General features: G+C 45.1%; 1 protein-coding gene and 1 non-coding gene across 3 annotated transcripts in view; one reads left to right on the top strand and one right to left on the bottom strand.

Annotated features, from left to right (window-relative positions):
- Positions 1 to 12015, bottom strand: part of Adora2b (adenosine A2b receptor) — a 30045-nt gene that overhangs the window by 15736 nt on the left and 2294 nt on the right. The window lies entirely within an intron of this gene.
- Positions 5446 to 5518, top strand: Trnav-cac (transfer RNA valine (anticodon CAC)). The gene has a single exon. It is a non-coding gene; the product is annotated as a tRNA-Val (tRNA).

Consider the following 12015-nt stretch of genomic DNA (forward strand, 5'->3'; position numbering starts at 1 on the left):
GGTTTTAAGTGGACACAATATCTTTATTTTACATTTTTGTGGTGCTGAGGTTCGAACCCAGGGCCTTTCATGTTCTAGGCGAGCACTTTACCACTGAACCAGAACCCCAGCCCCACCATTCTTTTTTTTTTTTTAATATATTTTTAGTTGTTGATAGACCTTTATTTTATTTATTCATATGTGGTGCTGAGAATTGAACCCAGTGCCTCACACATGCCAGGCCAGTGTGCTACTTCTGAGCCACAGCCACAGCCTCTGTCTTTTTTTTAATATTTATTTTTTAGTTGTAGATGAACAATACCTGTATTTGTTTGTTTGTTTGTTTATTTTCTTATTTTTACGTGGTGCTGAGGATCGAACCCAGGACCTCACATGTGCTAGGCAAGTGCTCTACCGCTGAGCCACAACCCCAGCCCCAAAACCATTCTTACACAAAAAGAACAAATGCTATTTTATTTTACTATATGAAGCTCAGGTCTAGGTATGGAAAGAAGGCCCCTTTTTACCAGTTATGGGACACTTTAAGGGTGGTCTGCCATGTCTCTTAGATGGCCATTGCTGTAACCAGTGGGCCAGTTGGAGAACAGCACAATGCCCGCCCACCCACAAAAAAACAGGGTGTGGCTGGTCACCACAGCTTCCATTCTTCCCAGGAGGGCAGGGCCCTCAGCTCCCCTGGCTCCCAGGGGGCTCATCGACTTTAACAATTCAGACATGTTTGAGTCCAGTGGACCTGGCTGAACCTCAGGAGAGGTCCAACGCTGCATGCAGAGGTGGCTGGGAGATGCCATTTGCCATTCATTGTCACAAAAGATGAGGAAGGTGGTAGCAGAATAAAGAGATGGCAGCGCTCCCCACCAGCTCCACCAGGTAGCTGCCACTGAAGCAGTCAGTGGAGAATGAGGAAGCCCACAGGACCAGGGCTTCCAGAGCTCCCCTGTGGGACTGGGTTTTTTGGTGAGTCTCACGTTGTTCTCAAATAATTGGTGGGACTCATAGAAAGCACAAGGTTGTCGGGTGCCAGATTCCTATCTCCTCCACAGGAAGTGAGCAGCCCCTGCAAAGGATCAGTGCATGAAAACAGGTCAGAGAAGAACAGACAGTCTGTCCTCTGCCCCCGGAAGGTGCTCTCCTAAGGCTGCAGTTAAAACACACTGCTTCAGATAATGACAATGTCCAAGTATCAGGTTCCATATAGCATGATGTCAAAGGACATCAGGAGGCTAGTTTGACCCCTTACTAGTGTTGTTAACTTTGATGACTTGTTTAATGTGGTATCTGACAGATTTGTCCCTGTAACTATCCTCACCCCCTCCCCCGTACTTAGGAAAGGCAGTATCTTGTGGTACATTTTGAAACTATCTCTTCGTTCTCATCAAATTTTCACCCGTGAGTTTTGGCATCAATGATTCTTGCCTGAATCAGCTATTACTCTTATAGTTTCCCAAATGGTAATTTGCTCAATTCAGTCATTCCTCCTCCTAACCATACAGCATTCTATTGTAGTAAAAGTTCTTCCAGCACATTATTTAAAAAAAAAGAAAAGAAAAGAAAAAAAAAAACTGTTTATTCCAAGGAGAAATCATACTCCAGCTGAATGGGGAAACCTACCCAAATCCTGGTTTCTAAGTAACCAGGGCTCTTTAAAATAGCAAGTTCCAAATTTGAGCCTGGAATACCTTTCTGTGCCAGAAAATAAGGAAGTGCTAAAAAATGGATGAGAGCACTTAAGCAGAAGTGAACTTGAAGGGGTTCTCAATTGCCAAATCTGAGCATGTAATTGAGTAACAGGAATGGATTATAATTATTGAATGAAAGTAAATTTCCGTAAGTACGTACTGATATTTTCAAAAGTTATAAGGCAAGAAAAACATAAGAAGAATGAAAACAGACTCCAGGTATAGTGTTGCATTCCTGTAATCCCGGCAAACCAGGAGGCTGAGACAGGAGGATCACAAGTTCAAGGCCAGCCTCAGCAACTTAACCAGGCCCTAAGCAACTTTAGTGAGACACTATATCAAAATTTAAAAGTCTGGACATGTAATTTAATGGTAAAGTACCTCTGGCTTTAATCTCCAAGACCAAAAATAAAAAAGAAGAAGAAGAGGAGGAATTGTCCAGGTTGGCCTTGAATTTGTGATCCTCCTGCCTCAATCTCCTGAGTTGCTAGGATTACAGACCCATATCCATCACCCCGCTCAGCTAAATGTTATTGTCTTAAAAGATCAAAATGAAAACATCTAAGGAATTGATGCAGATTAAAGAAAATTAAACATATTCAATGCAAGCATAACCTTTCACTAGAACCTGGACAAGAAAAAAACTATAAAGAATATAATTGGAATAAAAGGGGATATCTGACTGTGGGCTGTAGTATCTCTTAAAATTTCTGAGTGTGATAATTTTGTGTGTGAGAGAGAGAAAAATGGATGGACAGAGAAAGGGAAAGCAAAGGTAGCAAAATATTAACAATTTGTAAATCTAAGTGGAAGGTACAGTTGGTCCTCTATAGCACAAGTTCTACACTGAAAATATTCAAATAAAAAAAACTGCTTCTGAGCCAGGCATGGTGATACACACCCCTGATCCCAGCACAGTCAGTAATAAAGAGGTGCAATCAAGTTTTCATTTGGGAAAGAATGTAGCTCCATGAAGGCCAAGTGAGACTACAAACAGCCCAGGTAGCAAGGAAACTGGTAACCTAGAATGGGGCAGAGGTGGAGATAGGACCAAGGAGAAATGTGTAAAGGCCAGGTAAATGAGGCCAACAGGACCTGGTTCTGTAATGTCTTTCGATAAAGCTTTATAAATTCCCTACATTAAAAAAAAAAAATTCAGTAGTGGTGTTGAAATCAGCAATGGAAATTAAGATGGCCTATAGAGAAAGCTGTTTGGGGAAATTTGAGGACAGGGACTGGAATACCACAAGTGAGAAACCAGAGAAGCTGAAGTAGAGAAGTAGGACAGGAAGGCACAGGAGCCCCCACAGGAAGGGTTGATAAGCAGAACTGGACTCCATGAAGCAGAAAGAGCCAAGGGAAGAATAGACCAGCCCCAAACTCCTCAAGACTCGCCACCTCCCATATCTCTCAACCCAGAGGCACCTGAAACACACTTTTCCAAAAAGTCCCTATCTTCAGGATGGCACCACCCAACTGCCCAGAAAGCACCCCAGACTCTTCCCTCTCCCTTAGTCCAACATCCACTGGAGTCACCAAGTCCTCTTGAACCTGTTGCCCATGATCCCTGTCTTCCAGCCAGACGCACTCCACTCAATATGTGGTTTCCCTTAGACTCACTCACCAGTCCCTCGGGCTGAACGATCAGTCAGAATGATCTATAGTGGCAGATCTCACACCAATACCTTCCCACTCAGCCTGGCCCTGACCCCACGTTTTTTAGGGCTTGTTCATTGATTGTGGTCCATCTTCACTTCTCAGCTCTTTCCTATCCCGGTATCTTGGCTGGCTAAGTGTCTTTACCTAGGGCCTCTCTGCTCCCAATTCAGCCAGTCCCCTTGCCTGACATCAAACATCTACCTTCCTTCTTACCTAGAAGACAATTGGCTCCCTTTATAATCTTTTTTTTAAAAGGAAGGAATTTTTTAAATATCTTTATTCTATTTGTTCATTTGTATGTGGTACTGAGGATCGAACCCAGGGCCTCACATGTGCTAGGCAAGCACTCTACCACTGAGCTATATTGCCCCAATCTCACCTCCCTTATAATCTTGTCCCCTCCATCCCACCCTCCTAACTGTCCACCAGAGTGACTATGGTAGAATGCAACCTGATCATGCCAAACTCCTGATTATAATTCTACATTCTACATTCCCAGATAATTATCACGCCTCATAAATGCACATTTAGATGACAATGAAGGCCTACAAAAAGAAATTCATAATCATCCTAAAAACAGAAGGGAAGGGTGATCAGCAAACCAGAAACTTTGATGACTTTCTGGAAACATAAGATAAGAGGATCACCTGGGCTATGGCTCAGTTGTGGAGCACTTGCCTGGCACATGTGAGGCACTGGGTTCCATTCTCAGCATCCACATATAAATAAATAAAATAAAGATCATCAACAACTAAAAAATACTTAAAAAAGAAAGAAAGAAAGAAAAAGAAACAAAGTCCGACCAAGGAGAAGAGGTATCCATCTTTCTGTTAGGAATCCCAAAAAGAGGGCCGGGGATATAGCTCAGTTGGTAGAATGCTTGCCTCACATGTTCAAGGCCCTGGGTTCAATCGCCATTAAAAAAAAGAAAAAAATAGGGAGAAAAAAATGGCAAAAAGTAAATATTCCTTTAAAAGCTCAAAGCTGATGACAGACCTGAGTCTTCAGATTGAAAAGTTCACTAATAGTAAAAATAATTTAAAATAAAATAAAATAAAATTTTAAAAAAGGGCTGGGGAAGTGGCTCAAGCGGTAGCACGCTCGCCTGGCATGCGTGCGGCCCGGGTTCAATCCTCAGCACCACATACAAACAAAGATGTTGTGTCCGCCGAAAACTAAAGGAAATAAATATTTTAAAAAAAAATTCACTAATGGTACCATCCCCAATGGAGGAGAAAACCCAAAGGCAATATTTAGACCCAAACTTATGAAACTCAAGAACACTAAGCAGATGCAAATGATCCCGGAAGCTTACAGATAGGAAACCCAAGTTATGAATAGAATCATACAGCATCAGATTCCTGAGCCACACCACCGCCTTCAGCCTTCTAGGGAAAAGCTTTTGACCCTTCTCCAGTCAACAACCAAGAAACTGGTATGGGAAGGCATGTTTCCTCCTTTGACTTTCTTAATTCCAGATGGGAAATTCAGGATCTAAATTTGAAGCAGACTAAAATGTGGCATAATTTTTTTTAAATATTTATTTTTCAGTTTTCGGCAGACATAACATCTTTATTTTATTTTTATGTGGTGCAGAGGATCAAACCCAGCGCCCTGTGCATGCCAGACGAGCACGTTACCGCTTGAGCCACCTCCCCAGCCCAATGTGGCATAATTTTAAGCAATGGATAACATCTAAAAATAGAACCCATGTGACCTGGACAGTAGAACTGTCTCCTTGAAAAGCACGGGCATAGTGGCAGGACGGCATTTCCTACTCAATCCTACTGTTCTGGAGTGAATAAGAGACATGCAAGTGTACACGCTAGTGATCAATTCCCAATCTTCAGATGCTCCATACAAAGTTCAGGAAATTTTACTACAGAATAAATGTAAATGGTACAAACCTTGACAACATAAAAGCAACAGCAAAACATGAACATGTTCAATACACAATTTTGCGGAGAAGTCACCGTAAGAAATAGCGGTTGCCACTGGGAAGCCAGAGATCAGAGATGGGTGACAACTTTCCACAGTTTCCCTGTGTGCATGGTTTCAATTTCTTTCCAAAGTAAAGAAATTGAAAGGTAAACCCTCTCTTGGGGCTGGGGATATAGCTCAGTTGGTAGAGTGCTTGCCTCACATGCACAAGGCCCTGGGTTCAATCCCCAGCACCACCAAAAGAAAGAAAGTAAACCCTCCCTTAGGCAGACAATGTAATCAAATTACTATTACATTACTATCCACTGTCTGGAAATCAGGAGACAAGATGTAGAAGGGATGGTGGTGGCATCATTGATCAATAGATGTAATTTACAATTGATAGAATTAGGACAGACTGAAATGTCTACAGGGGAAAAGTCAAAATGTAGCACAAAATTGGAAGGAATTATGTAAGAGAGAAGGCTTGCCTGAGTGTGAGCCATAGTCCCTATGTCACATGGCAGCACAAAACCAGAGCCATGGTGGCCAGGAGGACCCCTCCTCCTATCCCTTGAGGGATCCTGTCACAGTCCAAGTGCTTGACAACTCCCCCTCCACCTCCCCATGCCCTGCAGTTCCCATGTGCTCCTCCTGGCCGTCCAGCTAGGTCAGGCCTGGCTCTACCTCTAGCCAACACACTTTCTTTCAGGTGCCCTCCACACCCTGATTCCAGCCTGGTTCCAAGACCTGGGCTAGACCTGGGCCTCTGTCCAGGAATGTGTATGTCCAGCAGGGAACCAACAGAGACAGACCTCCCACCACCCCAGCCAGGATGCAGGTCCCCTCAGCAATAAACATGGCCTCAGACAAGAGCCAACTGCGACAACTGCTGCTGTTTTTAAGGTTGTTGTTTCAAGCTGGGAGGCAGAGTTGAGAGGATTGTGATAACAATGGGGGACCACTGATAGCAAAGCTACACCCAGTCCCCTGAGAAACCTGTGCTCCCTGCATTGCAAGAGGAGTCAGGACCTGTGGGCTGTGCCCGAGGGTTCACAGCCACCTGCCCCCAGCCCAGCCCTCTGGACTATGGCACCTGCTGACTTGCCTACTGTCCCAGAACATCTCTGAGCCCCATGCCACCCTGTCCTTGGAGTGTGAGGGTTCCTCTAAAAAGATGATTTCCTTTTATTTCTTCATTAAAACTTATTGGATCAACCAGACTCAATGGCACACATCCCAGCTACTTAGGCAGCTGAGGCTTATGTGTTTGACACCAGCCTGGGCAACACAGCAAGACCCCATTAAAAAAAAAAAACAACACTGGACCAACTTTTCTCCTGACATCATCTCACCAGTGAGCTCTGGCCATCTTAGACCCTCCTTTCTCATATATATTTTTTTTTAATTTTTTTTAGATTTTAGGTGGATACAATATCTTTATTTTTTATTTTTATGTGGTGTTGGGGATTGAACCCAGCACCCCGTGCATGCCAGGTGAGTGCGCTACGGCTTGAGCCACATCCCCAGCACCCCTCTTTTTTTAAATATATATTTTAGTTGTAGATAGACACCTTTATTTTATTCATTTTTTTAATGTGGTGTTGAGGTCTGAACTCAGTGCATCACACATGCTAGGCAAATGCTCCACCACTGAGCTACTCAGGAGCCACATAAAAAAACTAAATAAACAAAATAAAGGTATTATGTCCATCTTTGTGTGTGTGTGTGGGGGGGTACCAGGGATTGAACTCAGGGGCATCCAAACACTGAGCCACATCCCCAGCCCTATTAGAAACAGGATCTCACTTGAGTTGCCTAGAACCTCGTGATTGCTGAGGCCAGCTTTGAACCCGCAATCCTCCTGCCTCGGCCTCCTGAGCTGCTAGGATTTCAGGCATGCGCCACAGTGGCGGCTCTCAAATCCTTTTAAGGACTGTCTCCCTACACCTGTCCCAGCTGTTCCCCTGGATATGACATACCCTGACACAAGCTTTCACCCAGTCACTTGTGTGTGTATTCATCCATGGTGTGGGTCTGTACCCTGTGCCAGGAATGGTAGAGTGCTGGGTCCTAGAAGATGAGATGAAGCCCTGCCTCATGGAGCTCACACACTGTGGACAGAGACCACAACTAAGTAAAGACATAGTTTATCAGGAAAACTAATTACAGGTAAATAAAGTGAGCAGCTGAGAGAAAGAAACCTCTCCACATCAGGTAGGCAGGAAAGAGAGCAAAGCTGGTGTTGGGGAGAGAACCTGGCACTCAGGATGTGACAGGGTACAGGATGGAGTGACAGAAGCCAGGCTAAGGGGGGGAATGACATGATCTGACTTATGTCTGAAATCGTCCTTGCCAGCAGTCGGGTGGAGAAAGTCACAGGTGCAGGAGGGCACATGTAATGAGGCCCAGGAGGTGACCCCAAGATGTGGCCCAAAGGGGGATGATACATGGGTGACCTGACAGGAGCAATCAGCAATACCAAGTGGAGGAGAAGGAATAGCTTGTTCGAGAGGTTTGCTACAGAGAGAAGCAGAGGAAGGCACCAAGAAGAGAGAGTGTGGTCAGGGAGAGTGACTTCAACATTCTGCTGATGGGTGGTTTCCTCGTCTAACAAAGTACCACAAACTTGGTGGCTTAAAACAACAGAAATTGATTCTCTACCAGTTCTGGAGGCCAGAAGTCAGGGTGCTGGGAGGCCACACTCTCTCCAAAGCTTCTAGAGGAGGATCTGTCCTATGCCTTTTGCGGCTTCTGATAGCTGCCCCTAAGTTCCTTTGCTGTGGTCACATGACTACAATCTCTCCCTCTATCTTCACATGGCCTCTGCATGTCTATCTCCTAAGGTGCAACGGCACTCTGAGGTTAATATGCATAGGCCCCTCCTCTCAAGAGCCATACAAGGGGCTGGGGTTGTGGCTCACTGGTAGAGCTCTTGCCTAGCATGTGTGAGGCACTGGCTTTGATCCCCAGGAGCCACATAAAAAAACTAAATAAACAAAATAAAGGTATTATGTCCATCTACAACTAAAAAAAATTTTTTTTAAAAAAGAACCATATAAGGCAATATTCTTTTTCTTTTTCTTTTCTTTCTTTTTTTTTTTTTGTTTGTTTTGTTTTCCATATACAGGCATATATTCTCAGGCTCTGGGGATTAAAATATGCACATATCTTTGGAGAGGCAACATCATTCAACCCACTATAATGAAGATGATCTGGAAAAGAAAGATAATACCACTGGGCATGGTAGTACAGGCCTGTAATTCCAGCTACTAAGGAGGCTGAGGCAGGAAGATCACAGGTTTAAGGCCAGGGATTAGACCACTGAGCCACATCCCCAGCTCTATTTTGTACTGTATGTAGAAACAGGGTCTCACTTGAGTTGCCAAGTGCCTCGTGATTCCTGAGGCTGGCTTTGAACCCGCAATCCTCCTGTCTCAGCCTCCTGAGCTGCTGGGATTAGAGCATCCTGTCTGAAAATTAAAAAAAATAAAAAGGCCTGGGGTTGTAGCTCAGTGGTAGAGCCCTCTAGCTTCAATCTCCAGTTCTAGGGGAGGAGAGGGAATTAAAACACTGAAGCAAGAGAAAGTAGGTATACCAAGGAGGGGAGTCCTTGACAGGATGGAAGGGTAAGACCCAGAGCTGAATATTTTCTTTCCTCTTTCATTTTTAAACAACTCTAGAGGTGATTTTTTTTTTTTTTTTGGTGGGGGAGTTGGTACCAAGGATTGGACGCAAGGGTGCTCAACACCTTGCCACAAGCCACAGCCCTTTTTTTCCCCTAATTATTATTATTGTTGTTGTTATTATTATTATTATTATTATTATTATTTATTTTGAGACAGTATTTCACTAGGTTTCTTATAGCCTTGCTAAGCTGCTGAGACTGGCTTTGAATGATCCTCCTGCCTCAGCCTCCCAAGCCACGGAGATTACAAGCATGCACCACCGTGCCCAGCACTTATAAAGGTAAACTGGGAATTATAGGAATTATAATTATATTATTAATGGGAATTATAGCTCAATTTTAAAATTTTTTGAAAATATCTTCAAAATCCTCTGCCAACTCCCACCCTAAGTGGAGGCCACATTTTCACACAAGGCAAAGTCTTGCTAAGAAGTCTCACTTCCCAGATTGGACATGTGAACACTGAGGAAAAAGCCTCCGGGTGGCAGAGGGCTGGGATGGTGACAGGGTCAGGGCCCAGGAACAGAGCAGACAAACATGTCCCCTTCTGTTCTATTGACCTGGTCAACCCACCAAACACTCCCTGCAAAACAACTCCTTCAACTGCAACCTCCAGTGCTCCTGAAGCCTCCTCCACTGTGCAAAAGGAAACTTGAGTCCCCAGAGAGACCAGGAGAGGCCCCCCGTTAGAATGGATCACAGACACCCCAAGCTCAGCTGTGGGTGGGACATGAGGTAGAACAGGATTAGACTAGAGAGGAGGAAGTCCTCCTGACGGAAGCAGAACCAGCATCAGGATGAAGTGAGATCCAGGGGCCACTGTGGGCAGACACACGCCCACCTCCTAGAGCCCAGGAGCTCGGCCTGATGTGCCACTCCATTACTGCCCACTTCTAATGGCTTCAGTGGCCAGGACGCCGCACCAGGACCAATGTCATGAACCCTCTATGGACTAAACCAAAGGAAGTGGGTTTAGTCACCCCTCACACACCCCTCACTCTGAAGGCAAAGGGCAAGGCCTGATGTGAGCAGACGTTCCTTTTATTATTTAAGATATATCTTTTTAGAGCTGGGGTTGTGGCTCAGAGGTAGAGCACTTGCCTAACATACATGAGGCACTGGGTTCAATCCTCAGCACCATATAAAAATAAAATAAAAGCATTATGTCCACCTACAACTAAAAGATATACTTTTTTAAAAATATATATATTTTTAGATGGACACAATATCTTTTATTTATTTGTTATTTATTTATTTTTATGTGGTGCTGAGGATCGAACCCAGAGCCTCATACCTGTGAGGCAAGCTCTCTACTACTGAGCTACAGCCGCAGCCCCTCCTTTTTTTAAAAAAGTATTTAGTTGTTAATGGACCTTTTTTTAAATTTTTTTGGGGGGGTACCAGGGATTGAACTCAGGGGCACTCAGCCACTGAGCTACATCCCCAGCCCTATTTTGTATTTTATTTAGAGACAGGGTCCACTGAGTTGCTTAGTGCCTCACCTTTGCTGAGGCTGGCTTTGAACTTGCAATCCCCGTGTCTCAGCCTCCCAAGCCACTGGGATTACAGGCGTGCGCCACCACGCCTGGCCTGTTGATGGACCTTTTTATTTTATTCATTTATTTATATGCGGTGCTGACAATCAAACCCAGTGTCTCACACATGCTAGGCAAGTGCTCTACCACTGAGCCACAACCCCAGCCCTGTCAGACATTCCTTGTTCACAAGCCAGGCCAAAGGGGGGATTTTTGTGTCCAGCATCACCTCTGGGCTCTTTTCCTCCTGCACTGTCCTCTCTTTCATGTAAGTAAACATCGTGGCTTCCAGGTAGCAAGTAGGGACCTTATACCCACAACCTTACAGCACAGATCCCTTCCAAGTCCATGGATCCGTGGAGTCAGTGACCTACAGACAAGTCCCAGGACTGGAGCCAGTGACCCAAGGACAAGTCCCAGAACTGTTTCTGCCCAAGGAAGAGGTGTGCCTACAACTCTGGCCCTTCCTCCCTGGGCCTCACCCTTCTAACTGCTTAGTGTCCTGGAGAAGACACTTTCTCCCAAACAGGACTCTTCTGACATAACTTCCACCTGCAGCTCCATGACCCCCAGGAGGTCCCCAAAGCCAAGTCAAAAATTGAGGTGTCCCAGAATCCAGCCTGTGTGGGTTCAACAAAGAGGAGCCTCAAGCCCTCCAACTCTAGAAGGGTTCTCAAACCTCAGTGAAACTATAACTCTGGTTAAATATCAATCCCAGAATGTCACATACACCCATCACAGAGATTCTTATTCAGTAGGGGCCCCACCAGGCCCCATAATCTGTACTGATCCAAGGTCTCACTATGTTGCTCAGGGTGGTCTCCAACTCTCGGCCTCCAGTGATCCTCCAGACTCAGCCTCTCAAGCAGCTGGAACTTTAGGCACATGTGCTTGATTCAGTATAATCTGTATTTTTAACCTGCTAATAGGGAACTGTGCTCTGGACCACTGAAACAGCTGAGGACAGAGGGCCTGTCTCAAGCTCCAGCTCTCAGGAGGGCTTGGGCAAGTATGAGGACCCAGGTAGACCTCTTAACCCAAGGTGGAGGCCAGGGTTATGGACAGGGCAGGGTTTTGGACACCTCTTTCAGATCTCTGATCTCTGTGGGCAGGCCAGGAGTGAGCCTTCTTAGAGACCCCACTCAGCATTCCTCAATCTCTCCATCTCCTCTCATCCTCCAGCCCTTAGCAAAGCAGAAGTCAGGGGCCTGATTCACACATGCCTTTCCCCTTAAGACACCCACACCCATTCTTTTCAAGACCCCACCCAGCACAAATGAGGACAAGAACTAACAGATTTAAACTTCCTGCTGCATCCAGGTGGCACAAGATTGTGGTAGCAACTCCCTGCTGAGCTGCGTGGTCTCTACCTAGGGCAAACTTAAGGAGCTTCTCTCAGATGCGGGTGTGTGACTGCCCTGATGTATGCCATCAAGTACCCATAAGAACAAAGGGGCTCCTAAGAGAGAAGAGAATACTGTGCCACCCAAGTGCTGGGCTCTGTCACACCTGATAGAAAAAGCCTCCTGTTCAG

This window comes from Ictidomys tridecemlineatus, chromosome 3 (assembly GCF_052094955.1).
Source record: "Ictidomys tridecemlineatus isolate mIctTri1 chromosome 3, mIctTri1.hap1, whole genome shotgun sequence".
Classification (NCBI taxonomy): Eukaryota; Metazoa; Chordata; class Mammalia; order Rodentia; family Sciuridae; genus Ictidomys; species Ictidomys tridecemlineatus.